This window comes from Thalassophryne amazonica, chromosome 7, assembly GCF_902500255.1.
Source record: "Thalassophryne amazonica chromosome 7, fThaAma1.1, whole genome shotgun sequence".
Taxonomy (NCBI): domain Eukaryota; kingdom Metazoa; phylum Chordata; class Actinopteri; order Batrachoidiformes; family Batrachoididae; genus Thalassophryne; species Thalassophryne amazonica.
This window is the reverse complement of record NC_047109.1, coordinates 2,758,016-2,784,771: the sequence shown is the minus strand read 5'-3', so window position 1 is coordinate 2,784,771 and position 26,756 is coordinate 2,758,016. Positions and strand designations below refer to the sequence as shown.

The window sequence follows — 26,756 nt, the reverse complement described above, 5'->3', positions numbered from 1 at the left end:
ATCTATTAGATAAATATGATTCAAACCACCGCAGCGCAGTGCCTTTAATACCTATGGCATGCTCTAATCTCTGTAATAAAATTTTATGGTCAACAGTATCAAAAGCATCACTGAGGTCCAACGAACAAGCACAGAGATGAGTCCACGTCTGAGTCCTTCACCGTTCGCTGTTGTGTTGTGCTGTGTTTGTTGTTGGAGTATTTCATTACAACACCAGAAATAATTGACTTGTTGTGTCATGAAACATCTCTGTTGCAGTATCACAGCACGTGAAACTCGTATGTTATGTTTGGTGTTAGTGCTTTTTAGCAGCTGTCAGTTTCATCCATTAGATCCATCTAATGTACGATTACTGAGAAAATAAGCGGCTCATAACTTTTACTGTCTACACCCCAAAGTAAATCATGAGGAGACCACTGCGCTGTCCAAAAAATATGATTTAATAACAACCAAACTGACGAGCTGGTGGTTTGGACTTGAACAGAGGGCGTGTTCATGGTTTTTTCATCACACACTAAGCCACCCATGGTCTACCCCTTGATGCATTAATGAGGTCATTGTGAATCAGTGCGGGCGGGGCTGTCAACATGGTGTCTGTCAGACACGGGTCATGTTGGCTGTTCCGGGTCTGTATAGAAAACCTATGGGTGCTTCGGACTTTGACCAATATATATACAGTCTATGGCTTTAGCCCATGTGCAGTATATGGTCACAAACTGAGCCCTAAATTTTGTGGAAAGTATGGGACCGAGACAATGTAACAAATTATGGTTATGTAAATTTAACTTAGTTTTACTTTGATCTCTTTCTTATTTTTTGTTTGTTTTATTTACAATTATCTTTATTCTTTTGGAGCAGAGACAACTGTCAGGCATGGAGAGAATGAAGATCAGTTCTTGCCAGGCCAGTTGCAGGAAGATGACATAACGGGTAAGACTGATTTTGTCCATTACTTCAATTTTTCTATTTCAGTTCAATAATTTACAAGAATCAATCTACAATGGGTAGAAAGTTTTGATTTTTATTTAGTTTTATTGCTCTTAAGCAATACCTCTAGAACCAGATACGACTCATGAAGCATGTCCTTCAGTCTGATGATATGACAATTAAGAGTTGTTTTGTAGTTCAATGCAGAATCACTATTTAGGTTCCCTTCAAGGCTGGGTGACAAAACAATATGTATCTTTGAATGTTAAAAATGTCTATCGATATAGGCTATATTGGGGGGTGTTATTTCAAAAAATTTGGAAATCTATAAATGTTTGCATGGAATATGGAAATATACACGATAAACCATAGCAGGATAAATTTTGGGTCATTTGGTTCCAAAAAACCATATGGACATAGTGTTTGAAAATTTCAAGTAACACGTGTGTCGTATATGTGTTGATGTAGAAAACCAATCTGTTGCTTATAATTAGTTCATTGTGGCCATGTCATTCTTTACATGTGATGATTATACTCAACTGATGTTCCTGAAATAAAAACTACATAGATTTTGTTTGTTACAATTGATCGTAACATATGTACTGAAATTAGGTTTTTTGTCAGTTACTCTTAAAAAACACCAGATAGGCTTATTGTTACTATAGAAGTTGAATATAAACTTGGGGTCAAGCAACATGTGGACCTAAATTTCAAGTCTCTAGGTGTAGCGGTTCTCAAGATATGACATTTTCGTCGATATTTTTGGCGATTTTTGAACCCGATATCTTCACTGGCTCCGTCCATATGGATTTTTGGAACCAAATACTCAAAATTTATCCTGGTATAGTTGATTCCGTGTATATTTCCATATTCCATGCAAACATTTATAGATTTCCAAATTTTTTGAACTAACACCCCTGCCTAGCTATATTTTGCTTTTTTGTCAGTTGTTAATGCTATAGATAACCAGCTAGGCCCTGCTGGATTTTTTGGCGTCTGTACACTTTTTCGTCTGTATGTCACTTGCATTTCTGAACATTTCTGGGTCAAGGTATATAAAGTGGGAATTCAGTACGCTGTGAAGTGCTTCAAATTTTTGGCTATTGCACCTGATAAGCCACTTGCAAAGTACTAATCTTAACTGCAAATATGTCAGTAAACATCTCTAGTTACTTTGTGACAGCTTTAGGAATTTATGACTTTCACCTAGACAAAGATGGCAGGTAAAAAGACTCTTGCGATGTTATTGCAGCATGAATGTTGGAACCCAATAACAATATATTTAACTTTATGTGCAGCTGCCATCTGACCCAGCAGTGGCGTACTGGGTGGACGTCCCATTTTCAGAAAGCTGCTAAGATGTACACACATTAATGTTGCAGGGAACACAGTACTGAAGATTTGACACGGCAATTAGTGGATTGTGTTGGGATGAGAAAAGCATTTAAACCAGCAGAGGGAGAAAAACAATCATCAGCTAGCTTAAAATTTGCTAATTGCTGAGTCACTTATCCAAAAAAAAAAAAAAAAAAAAAAAATGCTGACATAGTAAATTAATCATTTAATTTACAGACATATTTCTATCAAAGTTAAAATGTGCAGCTGAAACACTGAGCAAATAATTAACACAAAACTAATCATCTGCTATGAACAATGTGCGAATTGTTGAATAATTTCTTGAGAAGAAAGCCAAATTTGTGTCAAACCAATGGATGATGTCTTGCAGACTTTGTCCAGTATATAAACAGTCTATGGGTTTAGCCCGTGTGCCATATGTGTTCAAGACTGAGCCCCAAATTTTTAGGAAACGTGGCTGAGAAATTGCAACAAATTATGGTGGAGATTTGAATCTGTCTCAGTCTTCCTTTGATCTCTTTCTTCATTTTGTTTTTCTTTTATTCACAATTATCTGTTCTTCTGGAGCAGAGGACAACAGTCTGGCCAAGTGTTGTCGATCGAGACGGATTTCTGAACCATCCCTTAGTTATGCTGCTATAGACGTAGACTGCTGGGGGGTTCCCATGATGCACTGAGTGTTTCTTTCTCTTTTTGCTCTGTATGCACCACTCTGCATTTAATCATTAGTGATTGATCTCTGCTCCCCTCCACAGCATGTCTTTTTCCTGGTTCTCTCCCTCAGCCCCAACCAGTCCCAGCAGAAGACTGCCCCTCCCTGAGCCTGGTTCTGCTGGAGGTTTCTTCCTGTTAAAAGGGAGTTTTTCCTTCCCACTGTCGCCAAGTGCTTGCTGACAGGGGGTCGTTTTGACCGTTGGGGTTTTTCTGTAATTATTGTATGGCCTTGCCTTACAATATAAAGCGCCTTGGGGCAACTGTTTGTGTGATTTGGCGCTATATAAAAAAAATTGATTGATTGATTGATTTTTGCCGGGAAGGCTGCAGCAGATGTTGGAGTTGATCCGGGATCAGTTGCGGGTGCTCTCCGCCCGGGTTGTGCGCGTTGGTGCGCGCATGGCAGAGTTTACAGCTTGGGTCATGTCGCATCCCGCTGTTAGCCCCGTCTCCTCCCGTGTAGCTGGCTCCGACGCCTGTTGTAGCAGCCCCGGTGGTATTTAGTTTGCACTTTAAGCTGTTTGTTAATACCGTCTCTGCTTCCGCTGGTCCATTGTTAAATGGCCAGAGACTACTGTTATGTGTCGGACGCGATCGGAGCACCGACCCAGCGTTTGAAAGGACCCAGCATAAAGTAAGCAGAGCACGGTTCAAAAGGTAACAGAATTTAATAAACATAACAGTGAGTGAAGTGCTAAACAACTAAAACGTCCGCGGTCTGGTGAGGTGGAAACACGGCGCGCTCTCAACAGCGCAAACGGTCTGGAGCCACAGCAGTTCGGACCCAGGGACCCCCACCGACACCCCCCAGGTGGCCGCGACAAACCAAGTCTGTGAAGAAAGAAAACATGGAGGTGAGTCCAACTCCACACAGAGAGACACAACTCAAAGGTGCATGCAATCAGCAAACACTTCCTGGCTTAAATCTATACATCAGCTTCTCACCCTGCAGCACGGAACAACTCAGTTCAAATCTCCACTGCAGCAGAAGCTGATTAGACAATTAGCATAACGTGACAGCTCACTAACACAAGGTGTGAGGGACACCAAATCCACTGTCATTACTTCATAAAAGTCACCAAAACCAAATTACCTCAGGAAGTGTGCTGAAGAGCGTGAGACCTCACCCAATCCTCCTTCACAGACTGTGGCAACAAACCTGGAGTGGTCTCTGCGTTCGTGATAGTGAGATTGTTCTCCTGACATCGATCTCACACGTCTGCTCACAAGGTCGAGTCTCTGGCAATCACACACTGTGCATTCAAGGTTTAAATGCAGCAATCTCTGATCAAGACAAAATACACCACAGCTGTGAGTCCTGATGACCTGCACATGAAAACAAGCCTCAGGTGTTCAGGGTGAGGTCCTAATGCTCAGCCACTCAGTCCTGAATGCATACCACCTGGTGGGAGAAACAGAAAACAAAAACCAAGCCAGCCAACACCCCAGCCCCAACAAGGACGAGATACTAATGAAGCATGTCCTTCAGTTTGATGATATGACAGTTAAGAGTTGTTCTGTAGTTCAAAGCAGAATCACATGTGTCCTGTAAAACCAGTTGTATTTTGTTCTTGTTCTTGAAACATGTAAACTCTCATCACAGAACTGCAGAAGTTTCTCATTTCCACTTGCAAACTGTTTTGCACGTTGCCGCCATGCTATATCACGCATTTGTTCATGTTCCTGGACCATTGGTATTACAGACCAGCCGTGTTCATTACCACGTTCATCAAATACTTTCATTCGAAGATTTAGGGGCGCTTTGGTACACGCACAGCTTTTGCGATTAACGGATGTAAAATTGAGACCCAGGCAGCTTTGGCTTTCTGGAGCTGGGAAGTCCGAGGCCTTGCTATGGGACATTTCTGCCACATAAATTACAGATTATGCTTAAATTTGATAAATCTTTTGAAAGAATTAGATTGTAGACATGCCTGGATATAACTGTTGGACATCTGGAATAGCCAATAATGCAGGTTGTATGAACGACTCGACATTGCGGACAACAATTCTACATCATTGGTATTCCCGTTCCTGATCATTGTCTTCTCTCAGCAGCAGGCCAATCTCATCTGCTCTCTCCACTAAATCTAACAGCTCCTGCTTTCTGTAACCAATCATTCCTATCTTTGAAATATTCTCTGATGCGTTTACTCATCCATTTCTTGGCCATGGCATTACTTCGACCGCGTAAACATAGATTCAAAATGGCGTTGCGGCTTGTTGTTCCTAGCCAGGTGCGTCACTATGTTGGTGGTGCATGCACACAAGCAACCTACTATAAGCCCCTTGTATTTTCGAATGTTATTGAAAGGGGTCTTTTGTTTCAGCCTAACTGGAGCTATGGCTTCGTATTTGCAACATTATTTCTCTTTACATGTGAGCTTGAACATCAGTCATTGATGAAGGAGATGTTGACATGACAGCATGTGATTTTGACTTGTGTTTTTCTTTGCAGTTTGAGGCACAGTTGTCTGATGAAGAAAGGGATTTCTGGCAAGGTGGCCTGATTTTACAACTGCCTAGTAAGTCTTCCACACAATGTTACAACTGCACAACATTTCACACGGCAATTAGCAGGTTCTGTGTGGATGAGAAAAGCATTTAAACCAACAGTGAGAAAAACAATCATTAGCTAGTTTAATTGCTGAGTCATTTATCAAGAAAAACATCAAATTTGGACTGGGACACAATGACTTACAATGCAACATTTGGATTATGAGAAATCCACTAAACACACCAAGGTTTTTGTTCAATATTCCGTTATCTCTGGTGCATGTATTTGAGGAACAAGTGCAAAACAGGGTCTGCCCGGTAGTCAAAATGCCCAGTAGTCAGATGGGCTGGTAGTCACTCGGCAGAATATGTGTCCAGTTGAAGGAAGGTCCGGTAATCAGAAAATGTGTCTTTTGGGGATTCCATGCTTTTTACTAGGGTCCCCCTGAACATTGTGCAGCAATTTACAGGAATAATGTACAAAAGGTGTTACAGGATGTTTTGTTGGCTAATGTAGCTGTACATGGTTTGTTTGTAGACCTCAACATGTTCTAGACCCCATTCCTGCCAGGCTGCTCAAGGAAGTCCTACCATTATTTAATGCTTCAATCTTAAATATGATCAACTTATCTTTGTTAGTTGGCTATGTACCACAGGCTTTTAAGGTGGCAGTAATTAAACCATTACTTAAAAAGCCATCACTTGACCCAGCTATTTTAGCTAATTATAGGCCAATCTCCAACCTTCCTTTTCTCTCAAAGATTCTTGAGAGGGTAGTTGTAAAACAGCTAACTGATCACCTGCAGAGGAATGGTCTATTTGAAGAGTTTCAGTCAGGTTTTAGAATTCATCATAGTACAGAAACAGCATTAGTGAAGGTTACAAATGATCTTCTTATGGCTTCGGACAGTGGACTTATCTCTGTGCTTGTTCTGTTGGACCTCAGTGCTGCTTTTGATACTGTTGACCATAAAATTTTATTACAGAGATTAGAGCATGCCATAGGTATTAAAGGCACTGCGCTGCGGTGGTTTGAATCATATTTGTCTAATAGATTACAGTTTGTTCATGTAAATGGGGAATCTTCTTCACAGACTAAAGTTAATTATGGAGTTCCACAAGGTTCTGTGCTAGGACCAATTTTATTCACTTTATACATGCTTCCCTTAGGCAGTATTATTAGACGGTATTGCTTAAATTTTCATTGTTACGCAGATGATACCCAGCTTTATCTATCCATGAAGCCAGAGGACACACACCAATTAGCTAAACTGCAGGATTGTCTTACAGACATAAAGACATGGATGACCTCTAATTTCCTGCTTTTAAACTCAGATAAACTGAAGTTATTGTACTTGGCCCCACAAATCTTAGAAGCATGGTGTCTAACCAGATCTTTACTCTGGATGGCATTTCCCTGACCTCTAGTAATACTGTGAGAAATCTTGGAGTCATTTTTGATCAGGATATGTCATTCAAAGCGCATATTAAACAAATATGTAGGACTGCCTTTTTGCATTTACGCAATATCTCTAAAATCAGAAAGGTCTTGTCTCAGAGTGATGCTGAAAAACTAATTCATGCATTTATTTCCTCTAGGCTGGACTATTGTAATTCTTTATTATCAGGTTGTCCTAAAAGTTCCCTAAAAAGCCTTCAGTTAATTCAAAATGCTGCAGCTAGAGTACTGACGGGGACTAGAAGGAGAGAGCATATCTCACCCATATTGGCTTCTCTTCATTGGCTTCCTGTTAATTCTAGAATAGAATTTAAAATTCTTCTTCTTACTTATAAGGTTTTGAATAATCAGGTCCCATCTTATCTTAGGGACCTCATAGTACCATATCACCCTAATAGAGTGCTTCGCTCTCAGACTGCAGGCTTACTTGTTTCCTAGGGTTTGTAAGAGTAGAATGGGAGGCAGAGCCTTCAGCTTTCAGGCTCCTCTCCTGTGGAACGAGCTCCCAATTCAGATCAGGGAGACAGACACCCTCTCTACTTTTAAGATTAGGCTTAAAACTTTCCTTTTCGCTAAGGCTTATAGTTAGGGCTGGATCGGGTGACCCTGGACTATCCCTTGGTTATGCTGCTTTAGACGTAGACTGTGGGGGGGGTTCCCATGATGCACTGTTTCTTTCTCTTTTTGCTCTGTATGCATCACTCCGCATTTAATCATTGGTGATCGATCTCTGCTCCCCTCCACAGCATGTCTTTTTCCTGGTTCTTTCCCTCAGCCCCAACCAGTCTCAGCAGAAGACTGCCCCTCCCTGAGTTAGTCAATGACATGTACACACAACAGTATATTTGATCACTTATTTTTTGACATTTTAGGGGAAGTTGAGCTTCCCTTACAGTCGCCTCTGACTTTAAGACACCTAAAGCACTTTACACTAAACGAACGGAGCATTTCACAATAATGACAACAAAAATTGTAATATTGGACATGCAAACCTACCTTTGTTTTGTTTTTTTTTTCTTTTCCTCCGCTCCAGAGGGATCGTGATTTACACTTCATGATTAATCATCGACCACCTGACTCAAGCGGTGCATCTAAATTTGCCCACAGTGGCGGTGGCAGCAGCCAACAGGAGGTATCAATTAACCTAGTATTGGTATTTTCAAATGAATTAATTTTTTTCGGGTGTAATACAATTTCGTTTAAATTATTCAATATTATTTTAATTTCATGTATATATTTACTTTTTTATCACAACGTCTCGGTGCTCTCGGGGCCCCCTGGTGGCGTGGAGGACTAAGTGACCGCGTAGTTGGCGTATGCCTTGGATCGGCTCTGTTCTAGAGTGGAAATACTTAACTTACTTGGGTAGAAAATGTCAGTGTGTTATGTCTTGCTGTTTATCTCTGACGCGAAAATTTGCCAGTTGTGGATCACTGAAGCAGCAGCCTCGTGTCAGTACTTGTGATCCATGTGGACTTTGGGGATCATCTCAACATCACAAATGGACATGAATGCTCTTAAAAACGTATAACAGCACCTTTCAAAACAAAGTAAATTTTCATTTAATAAGTACAATTTCTATAATTTTGTGTTCAACACATTGTCGGGCACAGTGTGTATCATTCTGCATTAGAAGGGGACCAGCCAGATGCCAGAAATGAACCCAAAGTGACGCAGAGTGTCGTGATCCAGAACTGGCAAATATTTGCACCACACATAATGTGGCTTCACACTTTAAGTAGAAGCGCTATACCACCCAGACTTCTTCAGCTGGATAACATCCAAATACACAATACAACAATACACAATAAAGGACATTCAGTTGCATTATGGCTCCGTATAGCGGGACTTTAAAAAAGGTGATCCGGAACTGGGCAACCGTCTGTACCTTAAATTGGTCTAATTTTTCTTTGGTGTGCAGTTCTGTTCAAACATTGCAATGACAGCATCATATTCGTCCATTTCAGCTTCTGTAAAGACAAACGTGTCATTCACATCCAGTGTCAAATCTTCCTGCTACTGTTAGCAACAACGCTGTCTTCCTCTTCCCATCATCTTCCAGACGAGGGTATAAAGTTTAAAACTTTGCCTGATAACTCTCCAGTTTGCATCAACATTATCAGATAACTTCAGTTCTTCTGGTGGACGGATATTATTCATCATTTTCTGAGTTTTCTCCTGATACTATATTTCCTTGTAAACAAACCACACCGCTTTACTTCCAGTCCCCTCCAGAATAGGACTTCAGATTTCAACATAAATCACCCATTAATAATTTTAGAATGCACTAAGTGACGTCAGAGCAGCCATTGGCTTTGTGACTACTTCACATTAGCACTGGTACCACAGTCTCTTTGCCTTTGCCTGGAGGAGTGGAACTAACTTAACTTCACGTCTGCCAGAATTAAAACAGTTGGAGAGAAACAGCTGAACTACTGGGGTTTAGTGGATCATTTTTGTCACAAATTTCTGTGATTATCTGTGGTAACTGCTTTCTGTAAGTAACCACGTGGTCGACAGGGGGCGATGTTACCCCTTTATTCCGTCTTCCTTTTGGGCTCAATTAATCATAGAATGTAACTGTTTAACATACAGCAGTAATGCTGTCTTAAAAATTAATTTTAAAGTTGTATGTTCAACAGTAGGAACATAGTTGAGTTTATGAGTGAAAATTTGGCAGAAGACAACATTTCAAGTCATTTTTACAGAGTAAGTGTTGGGAAAGTGAAATGCACGGACCCACGCCAGGGGGCGTAAATGAACGGCCAATAGGAATTCAAATAAATTACAATTTATTATGCAAATGTGCAACACAACCAAATATGCTTAAGTCAATCAGTAACCAAAAGGGTGACACGTGGGCAGGCCCGAGGGTAGGAGACGCCTATCTAAAGAAGAGTTGGGACCCACGAAGTTCCACCGCCAACGGAGACCTGCAACACACCAGAGCCGCCAAGTTCTGATTCCCCCAGGTGGCCACCGCTCACGGCTGTCAGACCCGGTACTGCTGGCAGGAACAAAAAGAGGTTAGGGTGGGTGTGTGAACACCCAGCAAACAGTCAGCAACTCACAGAAATCCTCTTGCAGGAATAAATCCAAATACTCCCAGAGTGCAGAGGAAAAACTGGAGGACGTGCAGTGTCAATTGTTATACTTAGTAAGTCAGAAGTGAGGAGTGGAGACGCCAACTCCTCCAACTTCCACAAACTCGGCTACAAGCTGCAAATATAAATCACAACTGCAAAGACTTCAGTTACAATGAATGTGCGTACGGCACAAAACGGCTGAGTCGGTTTATCTGCGTGGTAAACTGATAACTCGGCAGAGTAGTAGTGTCTCTCCCAGGCTTTTATAGATGAGATGATGATGAGTTTAGATGACTGACAGTTGATACGTGCACCTGGTGGATCCACCTGGCCAGTGCGCCCTCTGGTGCCTGAAACCTGCCAACAGGCAGGACGCCCTCTGGTGGTGGGCCAGCAGTACCTCCTCTTCGGCGGCCCACACAACAGTAAGAGCTCAGAATCTCTGAGCTTTAGAGGATTTTTAAGGCAGAATGACTTCTTAAAGTCAGAATGCACTGAAGTATCATAATTTTGGTAAATATCGGCTATAATGATGAGCATAAAATCTGAACTGAACATATTTATTTATTTATACGAGGTCTATTAGAAAAGAAACCGACCTTTTTATTTTTTTCAAAAACTATATGGATTTGAATCACATGCGATTACATCAGACAACCTTGAACCCTTGTGCGCATGCGTGAGTTTTTTCACGCCTGTCGGTTGCGTCATTTGCCTGTGGGCAGGCTTTGTGTGAGCACTGGTCCACCCCTCCCATCGGAATTCCTTTGTCTGACTACTTGCTGAGAGACTGGCGCTTTGCTTGATCAAAATTTTTTCAGAAACTGTGAGGCACATCCAAGTGGACACCATTCGAGAAATTCAGATGGTTTTCAGTGAAAATTTTAACGGCTGATGAGAGATTAAGGAGTGTTACTATCGCTTTCAGGACAGCTCCCCGAGCCACCGTCGTCAGCCTGTTTCGAGCTGAAAACTTCCAAATATAACCCTCTGTTGACCCAGGACGTCGTGAGAGAGCAGAGAAGTTTCAGAAGAGGTCGGGATCAGCAGTTTATCTGGACATTCCACTGTTAAAGGAGATTTTGTAATGAAAGACGTGCGGACGGATTCGCGCATTGGCACCCAGCCGCTCATGGCGCGGCGCCACAGCAAAACACCTCCGTGTTGATAACCATTCGTAACATTCAGGCGGTTTTCGATGGCTTTCAGTCGAGTGAGTATCCGAGAAATTGTTTAACAGCTGGGCATGTTCCAACTTGTCCTGTAAGGCTTCCAACAGAGGTGTTTTAAAAAACTCATGCATGCGCACGAGGGTTCAAGCTTGTCTGACGCAATCACACGTGATTCAAATCCATATAGTTTTTGAAAAAAATAATAAGGTCGCATACTTTTCTAACAGACCTCGTATTTATTTAACATATTTAACCTACCATCCCTGGTTCTCAAGACCAGGCACCTAAGTGGCTCTACTCTACTCTTTTCTATTCTTCTATTCTACTCTTCCTTTTTAGATATTTAGATATACATTAGTATACTAGCATAGTTCCACCTTGGAATTGGAATATCATATATAAGATATACATACTGAATTTTCATATACTGATAGGAGGAGATTTTAATGTAACTCCTGATGAATATCAATCAATCAATCAATTTTTTTATATAGCGCCAAATCACAACAAACAGTTGCCCCAAGGCGCTTTATATTGTAAGGCAAGGCCATACAATAATTATGTAAAACCCCAACGGTCAAAACGACCCCCTGTGAGCAAGCACTTGGCTACAGTGGGAAGGAAAAACTCCCTTTTAACAGGAAGAATATAACAACAGGTGGCCAACTAGAATTCTACAAGAACATCCAAATCAGATTATGGGGGAATTTACTGAAAAAAGTAACTTGATAGATGGATGGAGAAAGTTAAATATGGATAAAGACCATTTACACAATTTAAGCCAATGGGAAAGCCAAATCTCGAATTGATTATTGGCTTGTTTTGGATTGGATCCTGAAACATGTTTCAGAAAGCTCCATCTCCATCAGGCCTCTAAGTGATCACTGTATAGTAAATCTCAAACTAACCAAAAGCCATAAAACTAAGTTCAAATATTATTAGAAATTCAATGCAAATTTACTGACTAATTAAGAATACTGCAATCACATTAAGTATCTGGATTGGCACCAGTGGATATGGAAAATGAATGAATAGTAAATTTTCAACTGTTTAGGTCTGTTTTTTGGATAGAAAAAAGTTTGACGATATCACATTTAAGTTTTTCAGTGAGTGAATGTGTGTGGGCCGCCAGAAGAGGAGGTACTGCTGGCCCACCACCAGAGGGCGCCCTGCCTGAAGTGCGGGCTTCAGGCACGAGAGGGCGCTGCCGCCACGGACACAGCCGGGAGTGACAGCTGTCACTCATTATTTCCTGACAGCTGTCACTCATTCTTCATCATCTCACTCCATAAAACCCAGACGTCATCTCCACCTCATCGCCGAGATATCGTACTTCTATGGAGGTAACTTTCTCTGCCTGTATTGATTGATTCCAAGAGCTATTGTGTTGCAGCTGTCTAGCCAGAGGACCGGCGTGGGTCGCGACTGTTTCGTCCTACTTCCCGTCAGATAAGTGGTTACACAGATGCTGCACGAGTGTGTATTAGAGGTGGAGGTGGCATTCCCACCGTTGTTGTTACGGGGTGTACACACACCCACACTTGACTGTCTTTGCTCTTCGCCAGCAGTACCAGATCCGACAGTCGGGGACGGTGATCACCTGGGAATTTGGGACTTGGCGGCTCCAGTATTCACCAGGTTCGGTGGCGACGGAAATCGTGTGGTTCCAGCTCTTCTCAGGACAGACGTCTTCTATCCTCGAGCCTGCCCACACGTCACCTTTGTGGATTGACTGTTATCAGATTCTGAGATTGTCTGTATATTCGTTGTGCACCTTCACAACATTAAATTGTTACTTTTTTGGCTCATCTATTGACCGTTCATTTGCGCCCACTGTTGTGGGTCCGTGTCACTACACTTTCACAACAGGATATCTCGAGCAGCGTCATGGATCCCGAGGGGCGTCACCCATCTGTTGGACAGCCAATGGAAGAGCAGGGTGCACAGGCGTCTGCAGGAGGCGTGCTCGGTGAGTTGCAGCAAATCCTCACCGCCTTTACCGCTCGGCTGGATTTGATGTCCGAGCAAAACGTCATCCTTAATCACAGGATGGAGGCTCTCACCGCACAGGTGGAAGCGCGCGATCAGAGCGCTGCTGCGGCTCCTCCTCCTGCCGACCCGGTGCCGGATATTAACATTCCACTGGTCGTTCAACGAACCCCCCCCACCATCCCCTGAAGCATACATAAGTCCCCCAGAGCCGTACGGGGGTTGTGTGGAGACGTGCGCGGACTTTCTGATGCAGTGTTCGCTCATCTTTGCACAACAACCCGTGATGTACGCGTCTGACGCCAGCAAGGTGGCTTATGTTATTAACTTGCTTCGGGGTAAGGCACGCACCTGGGCTACGGCGCTCTGGGAACAGAACTCACGGTTGTTATCAGCATACACTAGGTTTGTGGGGGAGTTCAGAACAGTGTTTGATCACCCTAACAGAGGAGAGACCGCTTCAACAATGCTGCTGTCAATGCGACAGGGGCGCCGGTGCGCAGCCGAATATGCAGTCGGCTTCCGCATCGTGGCTGCGAGGTCCGGCTGGAATGATGTTGCGCTCCGCGCTGCCTTCATAAACGGACTGTCATCGGTCCTGAAGGAGCATCTGGTAGCTAAGGAAGAACCGCGGGATTTAGATGGGCTTATCGATCTCGTTATACGGTTAGACAATCGGTTGGAGGAACGCCGTCGGGAGCGAGGCGAAGGACGTGGCTGGGTACGCGCCGTCCCTCTCCCTTCCGGGTTCGAACAGGGGCCGCCCTCCCCACGCTCCACAGCCGCAGCGCTCCGTGGGGCAACAGCTCCCCCTGCTGACGTTGCTAGGGAAACGCACAGGGCCAAACCGAGAACAGATGACAGAATGAGGAGGCTGGTCCGCGGGGAGTGTTTCTCTGCAGCTCAAGGAGCACATACAGAAAAACTGCCCCAAACGGCCACAACGACAACAAACTGCCCTTAGAGACTGGGCTAAGGGGGGGTCATAACATTCACGTGGGACACACACATATTGCCCACACGACTCCAGTTACAATCCTGAGCGGGGATTTAACCCTTCAAGCCCCAGCACTGGTGGACACGGGGTCAGAAGGGAATTTGCTAGACAGCAGATGGGCAAGGGAGGTAGGGCTCCCTCTGGTGGCGCTTCCTTCGCCATTGCAGGTGCGGGCACTAGATGGCACCCTCCTCCCTTTAATCACACACAAGACACAACCAGTAACTCTGGTGGTGTCTGGAAACCATCGGGAGGAGATTGAGTTTTTTGTAACTCCTTCTACCTCCCGCGTGATTTTGGGCTTCCCATGGATGTTGAAACACAATCCCCGGATTGATTGGCCATCTGGGGTGGTGGTTCAGTGGAGCGAAACCTGCCATCGGGTGTGTTTAGGATCCTCGGTTCCTCCCGGTTTACATGCTAAGGAGGAGGTCAAAGTCCCTCCCAATCTGACGGCAGTGCCGGTTGAGTACCACGAGGATCTGGCACTCACCCTTCCCCCGCACCGTCCGTACGATTGTGCCATTGATTTGGTTCCAGGCGTTGAGTTCCTGTCCAGTAGGCTGTACAACCTCTCACGACCTGAGCGCGAATCAATGGAGACCTACATCCGGGACTCATTAGCTGCCGGGCTGATCGGGAACTCCACCTCCCCGATGGGTGCAGGTTTCTTTTTTGTGGGCAAGAAAGATGGCGGACTCCGTCCATGCATTGATTACAGGGGGCTGAATGAGATTACGGTTCGCAACCAATACCCGTTGCCATTGTTGGATTCCGTGTTCACCCCCCTGCATGGAGCCAAAATCTTTACTAAGCTGGATCTTAGAAATGCGTATCACCTGGTTCGGATCCGGAAGGGAGATGAATGGAAGACGGCATTTAACACCCCGTTAGGTCACTTTGAGTACCTGGTCATGCCATCCGGCCTCACCAACGCCCCCGCGACGTTCCAAGCCTTGGTTAACGACGTCTTGCGGGACTTCCTGCACCGATTCGTCTTCGTATATCTGGACGATATTCTCATCTTTTCTCCGGATCCTGAGACCCATGTCCAGCATGTACGTCAGGTCCTGCAGCGGTTGTTAGAGAACCGACTGTTTGTGAAGGGCGAGAAGTGCGAGTTTCACCGCACGTCTTTGTCCTTCCTGGGGTTTATCATCTCCTCTAACTCCGTCGCCCCTGATCCGGCCAAGGTTGCAGCGGTGAGAGATTGGCCCCAACCAACAAGCCGTAGGAAGCTGCAACAGTTCCTCGGCTTCGCTAATTTCTATAGGAGGTTCATTAAGGGCTACAGTCAGGTAGTTAGCCCCCTGACAGCCCTGACCTCTCCAAAAGTCCCCTTCAACTGGTCGGATCGGTGCGAAGCCGCGTTCAAGGAGTTGAAACGACGGTTCTCTACTGCGCCAGTTTTGGTGCAGCCCGACCCTAGCCGCCAGTTCGTGGTTGAAGTGGACGCCTCTGACTCAGGGATAGGAGCCGTGCTATCCCAGAGCGGAGAGACCGATAAGGTTCTTCACCCGTGTGCCTACTTTTCTCGCAGGTTGACCCCGGCTGAACGGAAGTATGACGTCGGCAATCGAGAACTCCTTGCGGTGAAAGAGGCTCTTGAGGAGTGGAGACACCTGTTGGAGGGAGCGTCTGTGCCGTTCACGGTTTTCACTGACCATCGGAACCTGGAGTATATCAGGACCGTCAAGCGGCTGAACCCAGGCAAGCCCGCTGGTCACTGTTCTTCGGGCGTTTTGACTTCTGGATCACCTATCGCCCCGGGACCAAGAACCAGAGGTCGGATGCCTTGTCCCGGGTACACGAAGAGGAGGTCAAAACTGCACTGTCGGATCCACCGGAGCCCATCCTGCCTGAGTCCACTATTGTGGCCACCCTCACCTGGGACGTGGAGAAGATCGTCCGGGAGGCCCTGGCACGAAGCCCGGACCCGGGAACTGGACCAAGAAACAAACTATACGTCCCACCAGAGGCCAGGGCTGCGGTCCTTGACTTCTGTCACGGTTCCAAGCTCGCCTGTCATCCGGGGGTGTGAAGGACCGTGGCAGTTGTCCGGCAGCGCTTCTGGTGGGCGTCTATGGAGGCCGACGTCCGGGAGTACATCCAGGCCTGCACCACCTGTGCCAGGGGCAAGGCTGACCACAGGAAGTCCCAAGGTCTGCTCCAACCGCTTCCTGTGCCTCATCGCCCCTGGTCCCACATCGGCCTGGATTTTGTCACGGGTCTCCCACCGTCCCAGGGCAACACCACCATCCTCACGATAGTGGACCGATTCTCCAAGGTGGCCCACTTCGTGGCCCTCCCGAAGCTCCCTACAGCCCAGGAGACAGCGGACCTCCTGGTCCACCACGTCGTCCGTCTGCATGGGATCCCCACTGACGTAGTCTCGGATCGTGGTCCCCAGTTTTCCTCTCACGTCTGGAGGAGTTTCTGCAGGGAACTGGGGGCCACCGTGAGCCTCTCGTCCGGGTACCATCCACAGACGAACGGACAGGCAGAGCGGGCCAACCAGGAGCAGGAACAGACCCTTCGCTGTGTGACATCCGCGCACCCGACGGTCTGGAGCAACCACCTGGCCTGGATCGAGTATGCACATAACAGCCAGGTGTCTTCTGCTACCGGCCTCTCCCCATTTGAGGTGTGTTTGGGGTACCAGCCCCCATTATTTCCCGTGGTGGAGGGAGAGGTCAGTGTGCCCTCGGTCCGGGCCCACCACTGCATTTGACACAAAGAAGAGAGAATGTGTGAAACTGAAATCATACTTAAAGTTATTTACACTTTTGTGCTATTAACCAAGGATGGGATTTTTGAACACTCTTTTATTGATTTGTTTTCCTTTTGGGGGTTGCTTGTTTATTTTTTGCTATTAAAATTCAAGGTTGGTTTTACTGTTTTGTAATTCTTAACAATTTTCATTTGTTCTATAAAAGCAGCACCAGCAGCTGTCAACTCCAGTGGTGATCAAGAGAACGTACTTCAGTTCCTGCTCGCGGTGGAAGAACAAAACATAAATGTGAGTCAATTTACTGTATGTCCATTATTTCAATGATTCATTTTAAATCACACACGATTCATTCATTTATTCTTGTTCTGCTGCTTATCTGGATCTGGGTCACTCTTGCAGTAGACCAAACAGCTCATTCCACACTTCCCTATCAACAGCCAAGTTCTCAAACTCTTCCCGGGGATCCCGAGGCATTCTGATGTAAGATGGTTCAACATAATCCCTTCAATGTGTCCTGGGTCTTCCTGGGGGCCTCCTCCCAGTTGGAGGTGACTGGAAGACCTTCAGAGGGAGAGGACCAGTAAGATGAGAGTCTCACCTTCTGGCTGAGCTCTTGCTTCACCATGATGGTCTGGAACAGCATCCATAAAACATCAGAAACCGCCCCAATCTGACAATCTCACACTCCAACTTACCTCCACTCGTGAGCAAGACCCGAAATACTTAAGCTTATCCACTTGAGGCAATAACTCTCTGCTGTCCCAGATGGAACAATCCACCATTCTCTAACATCACCATGGTCTCAGATTTGCAGCACTGATTCTCATCCCAGTCACTTCACACTCTGCCTCAAACCTGCTCAGTCTGCATCGGAGGTCAGTCCCTGATGATGCCAAGAGAACCGCATCATCTGCAAAAAGTAGAGATGCAACTCTGAAGTCACCAAATAGGTCACCTTCTGGTCCCTGACTGAGCCTTGAAATCCCATCCATGAACATCATGAATAGGACTGGTAACAAGTGGCAGCCTTGGTGGAGTCCAACACACACAGGGAACAGCATAGTGGCTTAGTGGTTAGCACTGTTGGCTTACAACAAGAAGGTCATGGGATCGATTCTTATCTGTGGCCTTTCTGTGTGGAGTTTGCATGCTTTCCCCATATATGCATGGGTCCCCTCCTGGTGCTCCGGCTTCCTCCCACATCCCACATTGCTTTAAGTGACAGCGGCTGAGCCCAGTGACAACTCCTCTCACTGTGACCATAACTCAAATCAAATCAAATCAAATCAATTTTATTTATATAGCGCCAAATCACAACAAACCGTTGCCCCAAGGCGCTTTATATTGTAAGGCAAAAGCCATACAATAATTACGGAAAAAAACCCCAACGGTCAAAACGACTCCCTGTGAGCAAGCACTTGGCGACAGTGGGAAGGAAAAACTCCCTTTTAACAGGAAGAAACCTCCAGCAGAACCAGGCTCAGGGAGGGGCAGTCTTCTGCTGGGACTGGTTGGGGCTGAGGGAGAGAACCAGGAAAAAGACATGCTGTGGAAGAGAGCAGAGATCAATCACTAATGATTAAATGCAGAGTGGTGCATACAGAGCAAAAAGAGAAAGAAACACTCAGTGCATCATGGGAACCCCCCAGCAGTCTAAGTCTATAGCAGCATAACTAAGGGATGGTTCAGGGTCACCTGATCCAGCCCTAACTATAAGCTTTAGCAAAAAGGAAAGTTTTAAGCCTAATCTTAAAAGTAGAGAGGGTGTCTGTCTCCCTGATCTGAATTGGGAGCTGGTTCCACAGGAGAGGAGCCTGAAAGCTGAAGGCTCTGCCTCCCATTCTACTCTTACAAACCCTAGGAACTACAAGTAAGCCTGCAGTCTGACAGCGAAGCGCTCTATTGGGGTGATATGGTACTATGAGGTCCCTAAGATAAGATTTGACCTGATTATTCAAAACCTTATAAGTAAGAAGAAGAATTTTAAATTCTATTCTAGAATTAACAGGAAGCCAATGAAGAGAGGCCAATATGGGTGAGATATGCTCTCTCCTTCTAGTCCCCGTCAGTACTCTAGCTGCAGCATTTTGAATTAACTGAAGGCTTTTCAGGGAACTTTTAGGACAACCTGATAATAATGAATTACAATAGTCCAGCCTAGAGGAAATAAATGCATGAATTAGTTTTTCAGCATCACTCTGAGACAAGACCTTTCTGATTTTAGAGATATTGCACAAATGCAAAAAAGCAGTCCTACATATTTGTTTAATATGCGCATTGAATGACATATCCTGATCAAAAATGACTCCAAGATTTCTCACAGTATTACTAGAGGTCAGGGCAATGCCATCCAGAGTAAGGATCTGGTTAGACACCATGTTTCTAAGATTTGTGGGGCCAAGTACAATAACTTCAGTTTTATCTGAGTTTAAAAGCAGGAAATTAGAGGTCATCCATGTCTTTATGCAGTGGTGGGCACAGATAACCAAAAAATTAACTTCGATAACAGATAATAAGATAAATGAAAAGTTATCTTTGATAAAGATAAACCGATAAACCACCCAAAAATGTATCGGAAGTTACAGATAATCAATAAATTCCGGTGTTGTCTATGGGACATTTGCAGTTACTAAAGAGTTGAAATTGATTTTTAACACGATCGCTTTTGAAAGCATCAAAAGACCTAAAGAATAACCAAGAATGTTTGACCATGCTGCCCCCTGCAGGAAGCAGCACATTCAAACCCTGAGAACACCCACGAAATCAACTCTTAACTAATAATTTTTATTTCAACATTCTGCCCGTGCTGGAAGCACTACTACAGCGCTCCCACCACAGAAAACCACCAAGAGCAGCCATAAGGCCAGCTCTCTATTAATTTCAACCCTCCGGTCAGGCGGAGGTCTTGAAAAATAAAGTCATACTAACTTATGGTTTTTTGAAAATACTGATAGAATAACTCCATTAATGTCAATTCTGTCATTTGTACAAAGTTAAAATATAACATATATCTTTTAATGTTGAATAAGGCACTAATTCTGAGGTTTTGTAACAAACACAGACCGCAAAGCATTCTGGGTAAAAGTGCTAAACAGTGTTTGGTTCAGTAATCCATTATGTAAACCAACACATTAATGTGACATGTGTCGTGTGTTGGTTTAAAGATAAATGTGCTTTTGTAAAATATTCCATTTTTATTTGTAAAAACAGGCATTTTTACGGAGCCCTGGAAGTGTCATCGCAATTGCACGTTTTAAAACTTTTATGATGTTGTAAAACGTGCACTCAATATTAGTAAGTAAGTAAGTAAATTTATTTATATAGTGCCTTTCACAGACATAAGGCCATGTACACACCTTGTCGGGTATTTGTAAAACCGAATATCTTACCCTTTCAGTTTGGGGAAAAAACTTCATCCACACTACGTCGTTTAAAAAAAAATCCATCCACATCGAACCGTATAAACGTGTTGTAATTAGTCTGCCAGACCTTTCGGTGGCGGTACTGATTAAAATTCTATCCAATCAGGAGCCTTATTCTCTTGTCGTCACTTCCACAAAAACTAAAAACATGGCGCCAACCTCGTTCGTGTGGACCGATAAGGAGTCGGAATTACTTCTAACCGTAGTTTTAGAATACAAAGTTAACAAATATATGCACACAAAAAGCGCCTGGATAATGGACAATACCAACACTTGTACCCAGACGTTTAATATTGCCATGAACACTCCTGGCCAGTAGATGGCAGTAGCGGCCTTGAAAAAATGTCAAACAAAATTCCAGATAATCCGTGTCTGCTACATTTAAAATGCGTGGAATTTAATAAACACAAATACAGTAACATCTCTAAACCCAGAGAATATATTCATGAGAGTTTTAGGCACTAGAGTTTAATGCTGTTATCTGTGGACCCTGAACAGAGTGTCTGAAATGCATTTGTCCTGTCGTGAACGTCTGAGATTACCTTATGCTACCCATAATGCATTGCTGCCTGGCACAGCATGTGCTCACAAAACCTTAAAAATTAGCACATTACTTTAAAACGAAAACATATATCTGATATTTTCACTTTATAAACTTCAGACATGACAATAATTTTAAATAACTTGTCTAAAATGAGTGGTTAAAATCTGAACCATAAGTTAAACATGTATGTCTCTGGATGACTTGGTGACATTGTGATTATATTAGTATGGTGTTAAAGGAAATGACTTTTTTTGTTCACCAGTTCTCCTTTGCTTACAGACGATAGAGTGGTTTTTGTTTGCAGAGGATAGAATAACATGCTTCTTAGGAAACTTTTAACAGGTAGGTTTCAACAGCTTTAGCAGTTTCAAAAATGTTTTTCACTGTTTATCTTAGTTTAGTATGTTATCAGTCTAAAAGTTATCGGACGCTAATTCATCAGAAGATAATTAGTCCGATGATGGTTTTTAAATTTATCTAAAAAGATAATCCGATAATGAAAACATTATCTTCGATGATCTGTTATCGGATTATTGGAAGTGTGCCCACCACTGTCTTTATGTCTGAAAGACAATCCTGCAGTTTAGCTAATTGGTGTGTGTCCTCTGGCTTCATGGATAGATAAAGCTGGGTATCATCTGTGTAACAATGAAAATTTAAGCAATGCTGTCTAATAATACTACCTAAGGGAACCATGTATAAAGTGAATAAAATTGGTCCTAGCACAGAACCTTGTGGAACTCCATAATTAACCTTAGTCTGTGAAGAAGATTCCCCATTTACATGAACAAATTGTAATCTATTAGATAAATATGATTCAAACCACCGCAGCGCAGTGCCTTTAATACCTATGGCATGCTCTAATCTCTGTAATAAAATTTTATGGTCAACAGTATCAAAAGCAGCACTGAGGTCCAACAGAACAAGCACAGAGATGAGTCCACTGTCTGAGTCCTGCACCGTTCGCTGTTGTGTTGTTGCTGTGTTTGTTTGTTTGGAGTATTTCATTACAAACACCAGAAATAATATGACTTGTTGTGTCATGAAACATCTCTGTTGCAGTATTCACAGCACGTGAAACTCGTATGTTATGTTGTCTGTTAGTGCTTTTAGCAGCTGTCAGTAGTTTCATCCATTAGATCCATCTAATGTACGATTACTGAGAAAATAAGCGGCTCATAACTTTTACTGTCTACACACCAAAGTAAATCATGAGGAGAACCACTGCGCTGTCCAAAAAATATGATTTAATAAACAACCAAACTGACGCTAGCTGGTGGTTTGGACTTGAACAGAGGGGCGTGTTCATGGTTTTTTCATCACACACTAAGCCACCCATGGTCTACCCCTTGATGCATTAATGAGGTCATTGTGAATCAGTGCGGGCGGGGCTGTCAACATGGTGTCTGTCAGACACGGGGTCATGTTGGCTGTTCCGGGTCTGTATAGAAAACCTATGGGTGACTTCTGACTTTGACCAATATATATACAGTCTATGGCTTTAGCCCATGTGCAGTATATGGTCAAAACTGAGCCCTAAATTTTGTGGAAAGATGGGACCGAGACAATGTAACAAATTATGGTTATGTAAATTTAACTTAGTTTTACTTTGATCTCTTTCTTAATTTTTTGTTTGTTTTATTTACAATTATCTTTATTCTTTTGGAGCAGCAGAGACAACTGTCAGGCATGGAGAGAATGAAGATCAGTTCTTGCCAGGCCAGTTGCAGGAAGATGACATACGGGTAAGACTGATTTTGTCCATTACTTCAATTTTTCTATTTCAGTTCAATAATTTACAAAGAAATCAATCTACAAATGGTAGAAAGTTTTGATTTTTATTTAGTTTTATTGCTCTTAAGCAATACCTCTAGAACCAGATACGACTCATGAAGCATGTCCTTCAGTCTGATGATATGACAATTAAGAGTTGTTTTGTAGTTCAATGCAGAATCACTATTTTAGTGTTCCCTTCAAGGCTGGGTGACAAAACAATATGTATCTTTTGAATGTTAAAAAATGTCTATCGATATAGGCTATATTGGGGGGTGTTATTTCAAAAAATTTGGAAATCTATAAATGTTTGCATGGAATATGGAAATATACACGGAATAAACCATAGCAGGATAAATTTTGGGTCATTTGGTTCCAAAAAACCATATGGACATAGTGTTTGAAAATTTCAAGTAACACGTGTGTCGTATATGTGTTGATGTAGAAAACCAATCTGTTGCTTATAATTAGTTCATTGTGGCCATGTCATTCTTTACATGTGATGATTATACTCAACTGATGTTCCTGAAATAAAAACTACATAGATTTTGTTTGTTACAATTGATCGTAACATATGTACTGAAATTAGGTTTTTTGTCAGTTACTCTTAAAAAACACCAGATAGGCTTATTGTTACTATAGAAGTTGAATATAAACTTGGGGTCAAGCAACATGTGGACCTAAATTTCAAGTCTCTAGGTGTAGCGGTTCTCAAGATATGACATTTTCGTCGATATTTTTGGCGATTTTTGAACCCGATATCTTCACTGGCTCCGTCCATATGGATTTTTGGAACCAAATACTCAAAATTTATCCTGGTATAGTTGATTCCGTGTATATTTCCATATTCCATGCAAACATTTATAGATTTCCAAATTTTTTGAACTAACACCCCTGCCTAGCTATATTTTGCTTTTTTGTCAGTTGTTAATGCTATAGATAACCAGCTAGGCCCTGCTGGATTTTTTGGCGTCTGTACACTTTTTCGTCTGTATGTCACTTGCATTTCTGAACATTTCTGGGTCAAGGTATATAAAGTGGGAATTCAGTACGCTGTGAAGTGCTTCAAATTTTTGGCTATTGCACCTGATAAGCCACTTGCAAAGTACTAATCTTAACTGCAAATATGTCAGTAAACATCTCTAGTTACTTTGTGACAGCTTTAGGAATTTATGACTTTCACCTAGACAAAGATGGCAGGTAAAAAGACTCTTGCGATGTTATTGCAGCATGAATGTTGGAACCCAATAACAATATATGTTAACTTTATGTGCAGCTGCCATCTGACCCAGCAGTGGCGTACTGGGTGGACGTCCCATTTTCAGAAGAAGCTGCTAAGATGTACACACATTAATGTTGCAGGGAACACAGTACTGAAGATTTGACACGGCAATTAGTGGATTGTGTTGGGATGAGAAAAGCATTTAAACCAGCAGAGGGAGAAAAACAATCATCAGCTAGCTTAAAATTTGCTAATTGCTGAGTCACTTATCCAAAAAAAAAAAAAAAAAAAAAAAAAAATGCTGACATAGTAAATTAATCATTTAATTTACAGACATATTTCTATCAAAGTTAAAATGTGCAGCTGAAACACTGAGCAAATAATTAACACAAAACTAATCATCTGCTATGAACAATGTGCGAATTGTTGAATAATTTCTTGAGAAGAAAGCCAAATTTGTGTCAAAACCAATGGATGATGTCTTGCAGACTTTGTCCAGTATATAAACAGTCTATGGGTTTAGCCCGTGTGCCATATGTGTTCAAGACTGAGCCCCAAATTTTTAGGAAACGTGGCTGAGAAATTGCAACAAATTATGGTGGAGATTTGAATCTGTCTCAGTCTTCCTTTGATCTCTTTCTTCATTTTGTTTTTCTTTTATTCACAATTATCTGTTCTTCTGGAGCAGAGGAGACAACAGTCTGGCCAAGTGTTGTCGATCGAGACGGATTTCTGAACCATCCCTTAGTTATGCTGCTATAGACGTAGACTGCTGGGGGGTTCCCATGATGCACTGAGTGTTTCTTTCTCTTTTTGCTCTGTATGCACCACTCTGCATTTAATCATTAGTGATTGATCTCTGCTCCCCTCCACAGCATGTCTTTTTCCTGGTTCTCTCCCTCAGCCCCAACCAGTCCCAGCAGAAGACTGCCCCTCCCTGAGCCTGGTTCTGCTGGAGGTTTCTTCCTGTTAAAAGGGAGTTTTTCCTTCCCACTGTCGCCAAGTGCTTGCTGACAGGGGGTCGTTTTGACCGTTGGGGTTTTTCTGTAATTATTGTATGGCCTTGCCTTACAATATAAAGCGCCTTGGGGCAACTGTTTGTTGTGATTTGGCGCTATATAAAAAAAATTGATTGATTGATTGATTTTTGCCGGGAAGGCTGCAGCAGATGTTGGAGTTGATCCGGGATCAGTTGCGGGTGCTCTCCGCCCGGGTTGTGCGCGTTGGTGCGCGCATGGCAGAGTTTACAGCTTGGGTCATGTCGCATCCCGCTGTTAGCCCCGTCTCCTCCCGTGTAGCTGGCTCCGACGCCTGTTGTAGCAGCCCCGGTGGTATTTAGTTTGCACTTTAAGCTGTTTGTTAATACCGTCTCTGCTTCCGCTGGTCCATTGTTAAATGGCCAGAGACTACTGTTATGTGTCGGACGCGATCGGAGCACCGACCCAGCGTTTGAAAGGACCCAGCATAAAGTAAGCAGAGCACGGTTCAAAAGGTAACAGAATTTAATAAACATAACAGTGAGTGAAGTGCTAAACAACTAAAACGTCCGCGGTCTGGTGAGGTGGAAACACGGCGCGCTCTCAACAGCGCAAACGGTCTGGAGCCACAGCAGTTCGGACCCAGGGACCCCACCGACACCCCCCAGGTGGCCGCGACAAACCAAGTCTGTGAAGAAAGAAAACATGGAGGTGAGTCCAACTCCACACAGAGAGACACAACTCAAAGGTGCATGCAATCAGCAAACACTTCCTGGCTTAAATCTATACATCAGCTTCTCACCCTGCAGGCACGGAACAACTCAGTTCAAATCTCCACTGCAGCAGAAGCTGATTAGACAATTAGCATAACGTGACAGCTCACTAACACAAGGTGTGAGGGACACCAAATCCACTGTCATTACTTCATAAAAGTCACCAAAACCAAATTACCTCAGGAAGTGTGCTGAAGAGCGTGAGACCTCACCCAATCCTCCTTCACAGACTGTGGCAACAAACCTGGAGTGGTCTCTGCGTTCGTGATAGTGAGATTGTTCTCCTGACATCGATCTCACACGTCTGCTCACAAGGTCGAGTCTCTGGCAATCACACACTGTGCATTCAAGGTTTAAATGCAGCAATCTCTGATCAAGACAAAATACACCACAGCTGTGAGTCCTGATGACCTGCACATGAAAACAAGCCTCAGGTGTTCAGGGTGAGGTCCTAATGCTCAGCCACTCAGTCCTGAATGCATACCACCTGGTGGGAGAAACAGAAAACAAAAACCAAGCCAGCCAAACACCCCAGCCCACAACAAGGACGAGATAGGACTAATGAAGCATGTCCTTCAGTTTGATGATATGACAGTTAAGAGTTGTTCTGTAGTTCAAAGCAGAATCACATGTGTCCTGTAAAACCAGTTGTATTTTGTTCTTGTTCTTGAAACATGTAAACTCTCATCACAGAACTGCAGAAGTTTCTCATTTCCACTTGCAAACTGTTTTGCACGTTGCCGCCATGCTATATCACGCATTTGTTCATGTTCCTGGACCATTGGTATTACAGACCAGCCGTGTTCATTACCACGTTCATCAAATACTTTCATTCGAAGATATTAGGGGCGCTTTGGTACACGCACAGCTTTTGCGATTAACGGATGTAAAATTGAGACCCAGGCAGCTTTGGCTTTCTGGAGCTGGGAAGTCCGAGGCCTTGCTATGGGACATTTCTGCCACATAAATTACAGATTATGCTTAAATTTGATAAATCTTTTGAAAGAATTAGATTGTAGACATGCCTGGATATAACTGTTGGACATCTGGAATAGCCAATAATGCAGGTTGTATGAACGACTCGACATTGCGGACAACAATTCTACATCATTGGTATT

At 43.5% G+C, this 26,756-nt stretch overlaps 1 long non-coding RNA gene across 1 annotated transcript; it reads right to left on the bottom strand.

Annotated features, from left to right (window-relative positions):
* Positions 1-520: 520 nt before the first annotated feature.
* LOC117513216 lies at positions 521-24,919 on the bottom strand. Its single transcript, XR_004561484.1, has 4 exons — positions 24,904-24,919; positions 22,572-22,573; positions 8,706-8,713; positions 521-594 (listed from the first exon to the last, which is right to left on the bottom strand). It is a non-coding gene; the product is annotated as an uncharacterized LOC117513216 (long non-coding RNA).
* Positions 24,920-26,756: the final 1,837 nt, after the last annotated feature.